At 40.2% G+C, this 14,148-nt stretch overlaps 1 pseudogene; it reads right to left on the bottom strand.

Annotated features, from left to right (window-relative positions):
• Positions 1-11,245: 11,245 nt before the first annotated feature.
• Positions 11,246-13,186, bottom strand: Envl-ps8 (MLV-related proviral Env polyprotein-like, pseudogene 8; annotated as a pseudogene).
• Between the last annotated feature and the right edge of the window lie 962 nt (positions 13,187-14,148).

Here is a 14,148-nt window from a genome sequence, read left to right as displayed (position 1 = left end):
AACACACACAGTAGGATTCAGAACCTCTCACTGTGAGGAAAAGAGCATTCTTTTTCAGCCATTTCTTATTCATTTGTGGCTATGACATTTGGCCTCGAAGTAGCTTTACTTCCCTATCTTCTTCTTGCACAGAGTCTCACTGTTGATCCGAGAAGCCAAATATTTTAGGCTAAGCTGGAATTCTACAGCTGAGAAGGCAGCATCAACTAAGAATGTAGATGTAGGGAATTTGTGCAGAAGTAAGCTGTTGTTTCATTCACAAACCAGGTCTTGCTGGTAAGGTTTTCTCAGAAACACAGTTGAAGCAATTGTTTCCCTCTACTTTAGAGTGTGTGCCTTCCTCTGGCATTTGCAGTTTGAAAATTGAGACAATTCAAATAGTTTCCAAATTTCACGGTAAGAGTACGTGAAGTCCTTCGGGCCACAGATTATAGTCAATGTTAGACTTTTCAACAAGATCAAGCTATCAATACATGTGTGTATGTTGGCTTAGGTTTTAAGAAACTGAGGGTCTGAGAGACACAGTTTGAGATGTTTATCACAAAGGCAAAATATGATCATTAAAAATGACTTGGAATTATTGAGAAAACTGTGTGAGTAAAGAAATCTGTTGGAAAAAAACCCTGAAAATCTGAGTTTAATTCCAATGACCAACAGGATGGAAAGAGAGAACCAACTGCTACAATGTGTGTTCTGACTGACACTTGTGTCTTGTGAATCAAGCACAAGTGCACCAAACACACACACACACACACACACACACACACACACACACACAAAGAGAGAGAGAGAGAGAGAGAGAGGAAGAAACACACATGTTCTTTGAGGTACGAATAACATATATATACACTCAGATATACATAACACACATATACACTACACACAAACACACACACACACAACCACACCACCAAACACATACAAATATACCATATAAACAGACACACACATACCACCCATAGACACATAGCGCATTCTCTCTCTCTCTCTCTCTCTCTCTCTCTCTCTCTCTCTCTCTCTCTCTGTCTGATACGAATAACACATATATACACTCAGATATACATACACACACATACACACACAAACACACCATCACATACATACAAACATACAATATAAACAGACATACTCATATCACACATAGACACATATCACACATACACACACACACACACACACACACACATACACACAAAACTCTCCTTTTCTTCCCATCCAAGTTAGTATATTTTAAACTCATTAATACCAATTTGTGTTGTCAATTCTTGGATTTATGGTCCTCTACTAGAGTGTGGTCAAAATATAAGAAATTACACTTGTAGAGAAACCCTATTTCCTACTCTCAATTTTAACAATTGTCAATATCTCCAAGGCCTGTGGCTTGGGACAGGGAGGAATTTTGTACTCTGTTCCATCTCTAAAGTGTGTTTTGGTCTTGTTTGTGCTTGCATAGTTCTTTTGCATACTATTGAAATTGCTGTAAGAGCCTAAGTATACATGTTCTACTTTATCCACAAGACACACCATTTTCTTGTGGTCATCCATTACCTCTGGTTGTATAATCTCTTTGACTGAAATTCTGCAGTGACCCTGAACCTTGGGAGGAAAGAATACACCATATTTGTTTTCACATAGGGCTGAGTACTCTGTATTATCTTTTTTTATTATCTTTTTATTTTCATTAAGTTATTTATTTATTCACTTTACATTCCTTACATTCTGATCACAGCTCCCTTTCCCTTTCCCCCTCCCTGTCTCCTCCCAGTCCCCATCTCCCAGGGCAGGGCCTCTAGGAGATAGAGACTCCACAAGAAGAACAACAAAGTCAACTAACCTGGACCCTTTAGAGTTACCAAACCCTGAAACACAAGCCAGAGAATATAACGAGGGCTGGACCTAGGTTCCTTACATATATGGAGCAGATGTGCAGCTTGATCTTTTATGTGGGTCTAACATGACTCTGCTAACTGCCTGTAGATCCTGTTAGCCTAACTGGGCTGTCTTGCCTAGCCTCAGAGGGAGAGAATGTACCTTGTCCTTTACTGACTTGAGCAGGCAGGATGGCTTAGTAAGCAGTGAGGCCTCTACCATCTCAGAGATTATTCTCTCTCTCTCTCTCTCTCTCTCTCTCTCTCTCTCTCTCTCACACACACACACACACACACACACACACACACACACACACACACACATGTTACTTGAAGGCTGAGGACATAGTTCTTCAATAAGATGCCTTGCCACATAAGCCTTATTCCCAAACTCCAGAAAACAGTGTCACATATGGTGCATGTTCTTACAATCCTCGTGCTTGGGAGGTATAGCCATAGGACTCACCTGACAGCCATGCTAGACCACTTGACAAGCTCCAGGTAAGCTAAAGATACTATCTCAACAGAAAGGTAGGTGGAACTTCAAATTTGTATTTTGACTTTGACATTTATTTGTTGCACAGCTTCACACACACACACACACACACACACACGACAGGGACAAACTTGAACATACACGCATGCTCAGAAAGGACATTCAGATTTCAAGGAAATATGACCAATCTAATCATCTTAAAGTGAACACTACTTTATACAACACTTCTGTTTAATATAGTATTAAAGCATCATTTTGTATCATTGTTTTATCATCATTAAGATTTATAATAATCATTAATAGCAAATGAACATTCAATACTTTTAGAAAAATCAAATATGTGGTAGATAAGATGAAAGTCGCATCAGAGCCCTTTGAGCAAACTGGCTAATATAAGATATACATGTGAGGAGATCTATCTATATTTGCATTGTTTATTGATTGATTAGTGTTGGTGAAATGTAGATTTAACAAAGAACTTTTCTTGTGATGCCTGTTTCTCACAAAATATAGTGTACTCAAGTCTATCTCATGCATTCTCTAATCATTGCAGTGTCCAAATTCCTACATTTTGAAACTCATAAATAATGTAGAAAGCATGGGGGAAATACTTTGTACGAATAGAAACACATGAACATTTTAAAATTATTGGATTATTATAATTTTTTTATTTTTCCATGTGATTTCAAATGTTTATTGAATTTATGATCTTGAAATCAATTACAAACTATTCTTATTACAACCTCTAACACGTTCATAGAATTTTGGTTCATTAATAATATAATTTAAGTTCTATCTTAATGGGTCTTTTAACTTTTCTTCTGTCAAATGTTTTGTTGTTGAATGAGATATTGATTCTATTAGGTTAAATAATTCTGGTGATGGTAGGGAACTTAAAGATTATGTCTGTGTACTTGGGATTAAATAAGTTTGTGTATAAGGGTATACGTACAGGACAGATCCAAAAAGAGCCTAACTTGAGGAGATAGTATACTTAACAAGATTTTGAATAGCATTGCTTTGCTAGTGGACTAATGATACTTGCTTTGAAATAAGGGTAGCTATTTCTTTCTGCAAAAGCACAGGTCAAGGAGGCCTGTAGTTGTTTATTTATGTTGTTCTTTGAACATCTCTGTGCTGAATGCATAGGTATATGTTGAACTACAATAGCTTCTCCCTGAGGAATAGGATTAACTATAACTTTATTCATGACTTAGAACCTTTTTATAGTTCTTAACCTGGAAGAATAAATTACTTATAGCCATTGAATGTCATATGTCCCGAATTTTTTCTACTTTTTATTTGTATGCCCTTCTATTAAATAATAGTTAATGTCGAAGATACATTCTTCAACCATTCAATAATATGGACCATCGTTTTCCCTCCCTTCACTTTTCTCGGCTCCAATCACACTCTCCATCCCTTCTTCCCCTGACTCAGTCAGTCCTGTTCTGTCTCTTATTATAATAGACAGTCTTGCAAGAGCCAATAACCAAACACAACAAAACACAATAAAATAAAGCCAAGTAAAAGTCTTCACACTGAAGCTGGACAAGGCAACCTTACAAGAGTCCCAAGAACAGGCAAAAGAGTCTATTCCCACAAGTAGGAGTCTCACAAAAACACTAAGCTAATTGTCTTACCATATACACAGCGGACCTGGTGCTGATCCTTGCAGTCCCTATTTAGTTGATTCAGTAGGCTGTGTTCTCTTGGTGACCTCAATCCCTTCTTACACTTAGAATCTTTCCTTCTCTTCTTTGTCAGGATTTCCTGAACTCCTATGGGTGGAATCTCTGATTCCGAGCATCAGTACATGTGGCATAATGTCTGACTCTGGGTCTCTGCATAGTCAGGAGAAAGCCACTTTGATGATGACTAGACCTGGCAACAAGGCGTATTGGTCATGGGATACCTTTCATGAACTAAGTTTCAAGTTAAATCAGACATTTATTGACCAATTCCACAAATTCTGTACTACCCAGCACATCTTGCAGGCAGGACAGATTCTTGGTCAAAGGTTCTGCAGTTGGGTTGCTGTCCAAGGTTTTCTATTGGTAGCTTGCAGCAGCAAATCACTGAACCGAGAACGGGACACCCATTGAAGGAATCAGAGAAAGGACTGAAAGAGCTGAAGGGGCTCGAGACCCCATAAGTACAACAATGCCAACCAACCAGAGCTTCCAGGGACTAAGCCACTACCCAAAGACTATACATGGACTGACCCTGGACTCCAACTGCATAGGTAGCAATGAATAGTATAGTAAGAGCACCAGTGGAAGGGGAAGCCCTTGGTCCTGCCAAGACTGAACCCCCAGTGAACATGACTGTTGGGGGGAGGGCGGTAATGGGGGGAGGATGGGGAGGGGAACACCCATGTAGAAGGGGAGGGGAGGGGTTAGGGGATGTTGGCCCAGAAACCAGGAAAGGGGATGACAAACGAAATGTAAATAAAAAACACCCAAGTTAATAAAGATGAAACAAGAGAGAGAGAGAGAGAGAGAGAGAGAGAGAGAGAGAGAGAGAGAGAGAGAGAGAGAGACTGGGAAGCAGGAATTAAAGATCCATGCAGGCAACAGCTTGACTTGTCCAAGTTCCGTGACATGTGCAGATGTTGTCCTTGGCAATGGAACCCTGATCTCAGTTTTCAGAGAGCAACCTCTCTCCTATCATCAACCTGGGTAATTTGGCATTCTCCATGTGACCTCCTTGGCCTACAGCTCAACCAAGTAAAACCCAGTCCTGCCATTTGAAGCTTTACCTGGGTAAAAGAAATTGCCAAAAGATTCTGTATCATCCGTTCTTAGGAATGCCCACTAAGATCACCCTTACAGATTCTGCCAAGTTTCCATTATACTGCACGTTTTACTCCATCCCTTGATGGCCACCAGGCCAGGTCCCATTTATTAATTGTTGATGTTAGTACCTGCTCTAAAGGTATTCTGTTCAGAAAGCTATATACTGTGCCAATGCTTTCAAGGCTATCTCCCACTTCCTCTTTGATCATCTCCAGTACATTTGGTTTTATGTTGAACTTTTTGCTTCATTTGTATTTGAGTTAAGTGTAGGGCAGGAAATATGGATATATTTTCATTTTTCTATATGTATATATCCAGTTTGACCAGCAGCATTTGTTAAAGATGCTGTCTTTTTTCTCCACTGTGTATTTCTGGCTTCTTTATCAAAACTCAGGTGTTTATGGGTTTTTGGATTTATGTCTGAGTCTTCAATTCAATTCTACATTGTCCAATTTATTTTATGAGGCACAGTTACCCTGATATCTAAACCACATAAAGATTAAACAAAGAAAGAATTGCAGACTAATTTTCCCTATGGGATAAAAGTAGGCAGACATACAATAAAATATTTGCAAACTAAATGCTAGAATACATCACAAAGATCATACACAATGACTGCGTAGGTTTTATCACAAAGATACAGAATAAGTGAATATACACGAATCAGTAAATGCCATATAATCAAACTGAAAGAAAAAAACATGGTCATCTCATTAGATACAGAAAAAGCCTTTGACAAATCTAATACTTACTTATAATAAAAGTCCCAGAGGTAGTAGGATAAAAAGGACACATTTAAGCATAATAAAGGCCATTTACAACAAGTCTATAACCAACATCAAATCAAATGAAGGGAAACTCAAAGTATTTCCACAAAAAATCAGAAACAAGACAATTTTCCATTATTTCCACATCTACTCTATTAATACTTGGATGTTTAACTAGAGCAAGAAAATAATCAGAGGAGACCAAGTGGATACAAATAGGAAAGGAAGAAGTTAAAACATCATCATTGGCAGCTGATATGATAGTATGCAGAAGTGACCCTTAAAATTCCACCAGGACATACTTTTATTTGGTAAACACTTCAGGAGAAGTGGTTGAATATAAGATTAACTAAAATAATAAATAAATTGTCCACCTATAGACAAATGACAAATGGACTGAGGAAAACATCAGGGAAACAAACACCTTTCAAAATAATGTCAAATAATATAAAATATCCTTAAGATAACTCTAAGCAAGCAAGTAAATCACTTGTATAACAAAGTAAGAAGATTGGAATAAGGAAATTAAAAAGGAAATCAGAACATGGAAACAACTCCCATGTTGATGGGTCTGTAGAATTAACATGGTAAATATTACCATCCTCCCAATAATAATCTACAGATTTAGTGCAATCTCCATGAAAATTCCATACCAATTTTAATAGACCTTGAAAGGACAACTATTAACTTCATATCTAAGCAAACACAAACACACACACACACACACACACACACACACACACACACACGGACACACAAACAATCAGCAACAGTAAAAAAAAAACAAAAACAAAAACAAAACATAACAAAACAAAAAAAAAAAAAAAAACGACCTAAAGAGGATTGCTAAAGCAATCTTGAACAATAAAGCAACCGGAAGAATATCCCCAGCTCCGATTTGATGGTATGCACTATAGAGCTGTAGTAAAAATAACATGATATTGGCTTTGAACTTTAAGACAGACTTGTTTAACTATAATTTCATAGTCTTTACTAGAATAAATAGAGAAAACTTTGTTCAAGTTTATAGTTTGAAAATAAAACATTTCTTTCAATACATCTTTTAAAATATGAAGAATGAAAATCAATTACTTAAACCACAAATATTTATTCATGATACCAGTTGTGATGGTTTGAATATGATCAGCCTAAAGAGTGGCACTATTAGGGGGTATGGTCTTGTTGGAGTAGGTGTGGCCTTTGTAGAGGAAGTGTGTCACTGTTGGGGTGTGTGACCCTCCTTCTGGACACATGGAAACTAGTCTTCTATTTGCCTTCAAAACAATATATAGAACTCTCAGCTCCTCTAGTGCCATTCCTTCCAGCCTGTTGCCATGCTTCCTGCCTTGATGATGGACTGAACCTCTGAACCTGTAATCTAACCCCAATTAATTGTTCTTTAGAAGAGTTGCCTTGGTCATGGCGTCTCTTCACTGCAATAGAAACCCTAACTAATATACCAGAACATAATTTTGGCTAAATTATGTTACATTTTCATCCTACAGAACTTATACATGTACTTGAACTATTATATATTTTTATCCCCCCTTGTAAGTAATAAACTTATATACAATGTATTATATACAACATATTTCCAATTCTAAGTAAATATGGGCCTTATACTATTAATTTGGAATCTCACACCATTTCCTTAAATAAGACACACATTAATATACATAAAATAATGTGTTTGTGTTTATAACAAATGAGAATTAACTCCCAATGATGATACTGATTATTATTATTATTATTATTATTATTATTATTATTATTATTATTATTACTGTTTTTGTTGTTATTTGGTTTTGACATGGAATGGAATTATTTATATAGGAACTTGTGGGCATTATAACAAATATATTTACATTTAAACATGTTTCTTATGTATAGAATTTATAAATTGAAACATTTTATTACCTTAGTCATGTATACAATGCCTCAGCATCCACTCAACAAAATTGAATCATGAGAATCTTCATGAGGAAGTGTGTTCTTTGGCTTGGACTGTGTGCATCTGCATGGGGGCAGACTTAAGTAAGGTAATGGGTGTGGTAATAAGTGAGTATGCATTCATTTCTCTCAGAATCTGACTTGGATATAATGTTGTTTTAAATTACTGTTGACTCATCTTGTGTGCCAGTTATGATGAACATTAACTTGGATTTGGGAACCAAAATAAAACCTTTCTACATATTCTTTTCTTTTTTTGTTTTCTTTTTTGTTTTTTATCACAGTGACAGAAACAAATGTAGGCATTAAGTTTTCAATATTTAAATCTATGTATCTACAGCAATTATCTATCTTTCTATTTATTCAAAGCAGAGAAGGGAAGGGAAAGAGAAACCTCCACAAAGAAATGAGAGAAATAGAGAGAGAGAGAGACTATGGAAATGCTGTGCAAAACTCTTTCCAATTTTCTTTAATTATTGATCTAATAATTTAAACCTTTGATTAAACCTTTCAAGACTGTAATTTTTCACTCTTACCTAATATACCACTAACTCCCCAGTACTCAGTTTTACATTTAAGAAAAAATAGTCAAATTACAATGTGAACATGAATAAGAACTAATCGTGATATCATTAGCATTTTTAGTAACCACAAAAAAAGTTATTTTGAATGCAGCGGAAATGCCTTTGATTCTATGGAAAGCATTCAAACAAGAACAGATATGCGCGTGTGCTGCCACGCTTTGCTTGTCCAGGATATGAACATCCAATATTCAAAAGCATCATTGAAATCTGTTAGTTGTCTTTTACTGCAAGTTCAGTAGCATGTCACAAACATAACAGATCATCTGCTTCAGCCGGCACCCTTGATGCTGACACAGGAACTAACTGAAGTTCAGTGCCAGGTTTCCACCAGTCAGCTTGCTAAGCTGCATATGTCTGACTTGTCCTGCTCCAAGAGCTCCGAATGTTCAAGCTGTAAACCCTCAAGGCAGGAAACATTTCCATGATATGTCGCGGGGCACAATGTGCATACTCAACACTCAGCACTCAGCATCAGATTAGCCCGAAATGAAAACCAATTTGGCTTTTGGGCACCACATAGAAACAGATACATCCAAACGTATTTTGTCTGTTCTTCGATATGAGCCTTTTCCCCCATTCATATTCTCGTAGAGAAATGCAATTTAAAAGACATTTCATTGTCTCGTGAGCATTCTGGCAAAAACACAAGAATTTGTTTTGAGAGAATATTTATTTTCTCAGGTAGCCTCAGAGTAAATTATTGTACATGTATTTGTGTAATTTTGTGTGGAAAAGAGAGATGACACAAAGATTACTGGCTGATTAACTTATCAATACCATACTTTCTGGAAGCTCAAAGTATTTGGGAGATAGCAAATTATGACACATTTTCAAGCCTAGAAATTATGACAATATTATATTTATGCAAATCTGAGGAAAATACACTTCAGCCTAATGCAACTTGTGCATCACCAGGCCCGTTATTTTTGGTGTAGTATTTCAATGAGTCATTTAAACAGCGAGTGAAAGTGAGCATTTATCTCTTCTTAGCAAGGATTTTAGAAATATTCTTACTACTAACTTTATTTTCCTATTTAAAACTACCGAAGTCCAGTATATAGATAAAGAGAGAGAAGAAGGTATTATTACTCAGGAAAGGAAAATAAACCCAAAAGCCTATTCACCCTTGTGTTGGTGTTTTAATTCACTTAAGTGTTGTGAAGTTCCCTGTTCTCATTTGTGCTGACCCTGAGGCACAATTTGAAGGCATTCACAGATAGTTTTCTCTTCCACCATCAGTTTGCTCTCTTGAAGTTAGGATCTTCTGATGTTTGGAAATAATGAACATCTGTTACTCCTTCAAAGTTTGTGCAATAGATATTTAGTGGAATAGGATAATAAATCATACAAGTCCACACCTTATTTCCAGTAAAAATAATTACTCTGTGACTACTCGATTTTTAATCCTAATTCCTGATATTTTAATGTTAGCTAGGCTTACAGATTATAAACGGTTTAAATTTTTATCAATTTGAACATAGTTGAACTTTTACAATATGTATGTTTATTTTTCTAAATATTTCTTGTTTTTAGTTTTTATTACAAATAAATTCTCTCATACACTATATGCCAACTACAGTTTTCCTTACCTCTACATTTCCCAACTCTCACTGACCTCCCTCTCCCTCAGATCAGTCCTCTCATATAGTTCCTCTTCAGAAACGAGGAGGCTTCCAAGACATGACAACCAAATAGGACACAACTATTGATAAGTTAATCAGCCAGTAATCTTTGTGTCATCTCTCCTTTACACACAAAATTACATGATACAAATAGGATACACTAAGACGAGGCAAATGCCTCACATTGAGGCTGGACGAGGCAACCCAAGAGAAGAAAAAGTGTTCCAAGAACAGGGATAAGAGTCAGAGATACATCTGATCTCACTGTTAGGAGGTCTACCAAAACGCATACTTAACAGCCATAGCACGTAAACAGAGGACCTGGAGCAGAGCCATGGAGGCTCTGTGCTTGCCCCTTGTACCTCTATTATCCCTGATTAATTGGTTGAGTGGGCCTAGTTGGTTTCTCTATATCTCGGGTAACTTAGAACATGAGATGAATCTGAGCAAACGAATGAGCGAGCCTAAGAGGAAGAACCTTAGTAAAGTTCCTGTGTGTAAGTGTCAAACGTCTCTTTTGCATTTTTTGTGTCTGTAATATTTCCCAGTTACTGTTGAATTGAAAAGTTCTCAGGGAGAACTTTCCCTCGGGATGGAGACCCTCCAACTCAATGACCAGACCGAGACCACAGGATGCAATCAGCAAGAGGATTTGGTTTATTGTCGGGATACACAGGCACCTGTGGGCGCTTCAGTCACTCGGGGGACTGGCGCGCCCCACGGAACCAAGGATGGGCTTTTTATAGGATTCTGGGGAGCAGAAGCAAGCATACAGAAGCAGATGCATGGTTACAGGGATATAATTGGTGGATTCTAATGTGGCAAGGGTTCAGCCCGGGGGCAAGTTCCCTAGCTACCTTCCTGGAACATAACGACTGACTCGGCCCCCCAAGGGTGTGGGACCTCTCCCGGGGCTTTTCTCATTGTCAGGCGCTCAACCGCAGTCGTCCTGTTGCCAGGCCTTCAACCACACACATCCTGCTTGGCAGCCACTGTGTACTCAGTGTTCTAACCTTTCCCTGAACCAGTCATCTTAAGTACAGCCTTGCAAAATGGCGTTACTGCTGCTAAGCTGGGGTCTTTCATTCCCCCATTTTTTTGCTAACTTTGAGTGAAATCTTTCACTCGACTTGGTCAAAAAATTTCTGTCTCTTGTTGTCTCAGCCTATGGTATTCTGCGTCAGTACGAGGGTCTGAATGACTGAAAGTCTATCCCTCATGAACTGCACCAGCCTATTAAGGATGCAGGGTCCAAAAAGAAGAATTAGGAGAAGAATAAGTAGGGGTCCCATCAGGGTAGACAGGAGGGTAGCAAACCAAGGGGATCGGTTAAACCACCCCTCGAACCATCCCTGTTGGGAATCAGTTTTTGTCTTTGGGCCAGGCGTTCTCGAAGCTTAGCCATATTATCTCTTACTATTCCAGTATGGTCTGCATAGAAACAGCACTCTTCTTTTAGAGCAGCACATAATCCACCCTCGCGGAGGAACAACATATCTAGCCCTCGTCTATTTTGGAGGACCACTTCAGACAACGATGTTAAGGAGTTTTCTAATGCACTCACAGACTCTTCTATAGCTTTAAGATCTGCATTCATGGCTGCTTGTAACTGACGGAAATGACCAGTTTCTATGAGTGCAGTGGTCCCGGTCCCTATACCCGCGGCCACTCCCCCCAAGGTGATTTCTCCTAGGAGTAAAGCTAAAGTCAGGGTGGCAGGCTCTCGTCGGAAACGAGTCTGTCTCTCGAAAAACGAGTATATATACTCGGATTCATGGTAGGTGACTTTGGGCCAAATTTCTACTAATACACAATAGTCAGAGGATTGGTTGAGGACTGTGACTGAGATGCAGGGTGTTAGTCCAGTATTGCAGGCCCAGTATGTGCCTTTTGGGGCTACCAGGAAGTAGTTCCCGATGGGAATCTTCTGAGTGGTGTTGCAGAGGGTCTGGTGTGTGTGGGGTACATTCCCCAAGCAGAGCCCTCGTCCCGAGACCTCGGGCAGAGTTAGTTTGTGGCTGGGGGTATTGGCACAACTGTCTGGGGCAGCAGTCAGGTTGGTATAATTTCCAATGACTGCCACCCCTTCATAATAGGGCGGACCGGAAACGAGGCACAACCAGCACTCCTGAGTCCTAAAAGGGTCTGAATAGTTGAGAGCCAGATATGCACCAGCCACCAAGTTGAATAATCGATCCCCGGTGCCTGGCGACGGGGAGATCAAAATGGTGGAGCCCCCCGTTGTGGAGAAGGGGCTTGTAGGGGTACTACCAGGGGCCTGGGTGACCTTAGGCAATGACGGGGGTTGGGCTTGTGCCGGGAGCGAGGGAGGCTTCTGATCTGGTAGAACTAGGTTGGGTCCAATGGGTCGAGTGGCCAGGGAAGAGACTTGTCTATTTAGAGAGAACAGACACACCGGATCGGTCCCTGTGACATATAAGCGCAGGCCCCAAGATTTGGGCCCGTCCCAGGTCGCTCTTCTACCTGAGTCAGTGAAGTGGAGGACGAGGGGATTGCATTTCGCGCCCCGTTTACACAAGGTGTAAGGAAGCCGACCGTCTCGTTTCAGAGTTATCAGGTCCCAAGATGAGGATGGCTTCCAATACACATCCCCAGTAGTCTCACATCCCCACTGGGCACAGTACCCACTCCCCGGCCCTCCGCACTGCCGGCTCACTCTATGTCCAGGGCAAACGTAGATCTCTTTGCTGTGGGAAGCCGGACTGCAACCATAGTAGGTGGTTGAGGGATGCCAATTATGGGTAGTGCCAGGCTCCCACTTGTAGTCTATCACATCATAAAGGTCAAAGTATAAGGGAGGGAAGGCATCGGCCAGCGTCCCCCTTACGGAGGTAGCATTAGCCAGCCTTCCTGTCATGAGATTAGTGACTGTCCAGGTAATGTTATAAATGTGGTGGGGGCTTATTCCCCCACTGACTGTAGGCCACAAAAGGACTAGGAGGAGCCACGTAGGAGTTTTAACTTTAAGGGGTTTGGAGTGCGCTGAACTCTCCATGTCTGGGGTGTAGTGTTGTGATTAGTCAATTCCTCAGACCGGACTACCTTGACGTGTGATGCGTGGATCCACGCCGCGACTCCATCTACCTTTAGGGCGGTCGGGGTAGTCAGGAGGATGGTGTAGGGTCCTTTCCACCGTGGCTCGAGATTCTTGGTCTGGTGTCTGCGCACCCACACGGTGTCTCCAATCTGGAACGGGTGTGGCACCACCGGATGCTCAAGCTTGTCCTGGTAAGCAGCGGCCAAAGGTCTCCAGATGTCTCTCTGCACAATCTGTAGGGCCTGTAAATGGGCCCTCAGAGAAGGGCTGTCAGCAAAATCAGCAATGTTTGAATCAAAGAAATGGACAAATGGGGGTGGTGCTCCATACATTATTTCAAAAGGAGTTAGACCATGGGGGCCCGGGGTATTCCGGGCCTGATATAGAACTAGGGGAAGGAGGGCCACCCAATCCTTTGAGCCAGTTGCAAGCGTAAGTTTGGATAAAGTCTCCTTAATTGTTCTATTCATGCGTTCTACCTGACCTGAACTCTGGGGTCTATAGGCACAATGTAATTTCCAATCAATCCCCAGCAATTTGGCCACCAACTGACTTACTTGGGAGACGAAAGCGGGCCCGTTGTCCGACCCCAACGCTTGAGGCATGCCATACCTGGGAAAGATTTCCTCGAGGAGCTTCTTGGTGACCATTTTTGCAGTCTCGCGCTTTGTGGGGAAGGCTTCGACCCATCCTGAGAAGGTGTCTAAAAACACTAGAAGATACTTGTATCCATACATACCTGGCTTAATTTCAGTAAAATCAATTTCCCAATGGATGCCGGGACGGTGTCCCCTAGGACGAACTCCTTGTCCAATCATGGTCCTTCCCGGGTTAACCTGAGCGCACGCTTTGCAACTCTCAGTCACCTTTTGTATCGCTTTGTCCCAGTTCAAAAAACACAGATTTATCTCTTCCCGATCTAGTAAGGTTTTCATCTTCTTAAACCCCAAATGGGTTAATTTATGTAAAAAGGAGATCAATTCAAAAGTCATTTTTATTGGCATA

Source organism: Rattus norvegicus, chromosome 15 (assembly GCF_036323735.1).
Source record: "Rattus norvegicus strain BN/NHsdMcwi chromosome 15, GRCr8, whole genome shotgun sequence".
NCBI classification, from domain to species: Eukaryota; Metazoa; Chordata; class Mammalia; order Rodentia; family Muridae; genus Rattus; species Rattus norvegicus.
The sequence above is the reverse complement of the archived record's forward strand: the minus strand, read 5'-3'. Positions and strand labels throughout refer to the sequence as shown.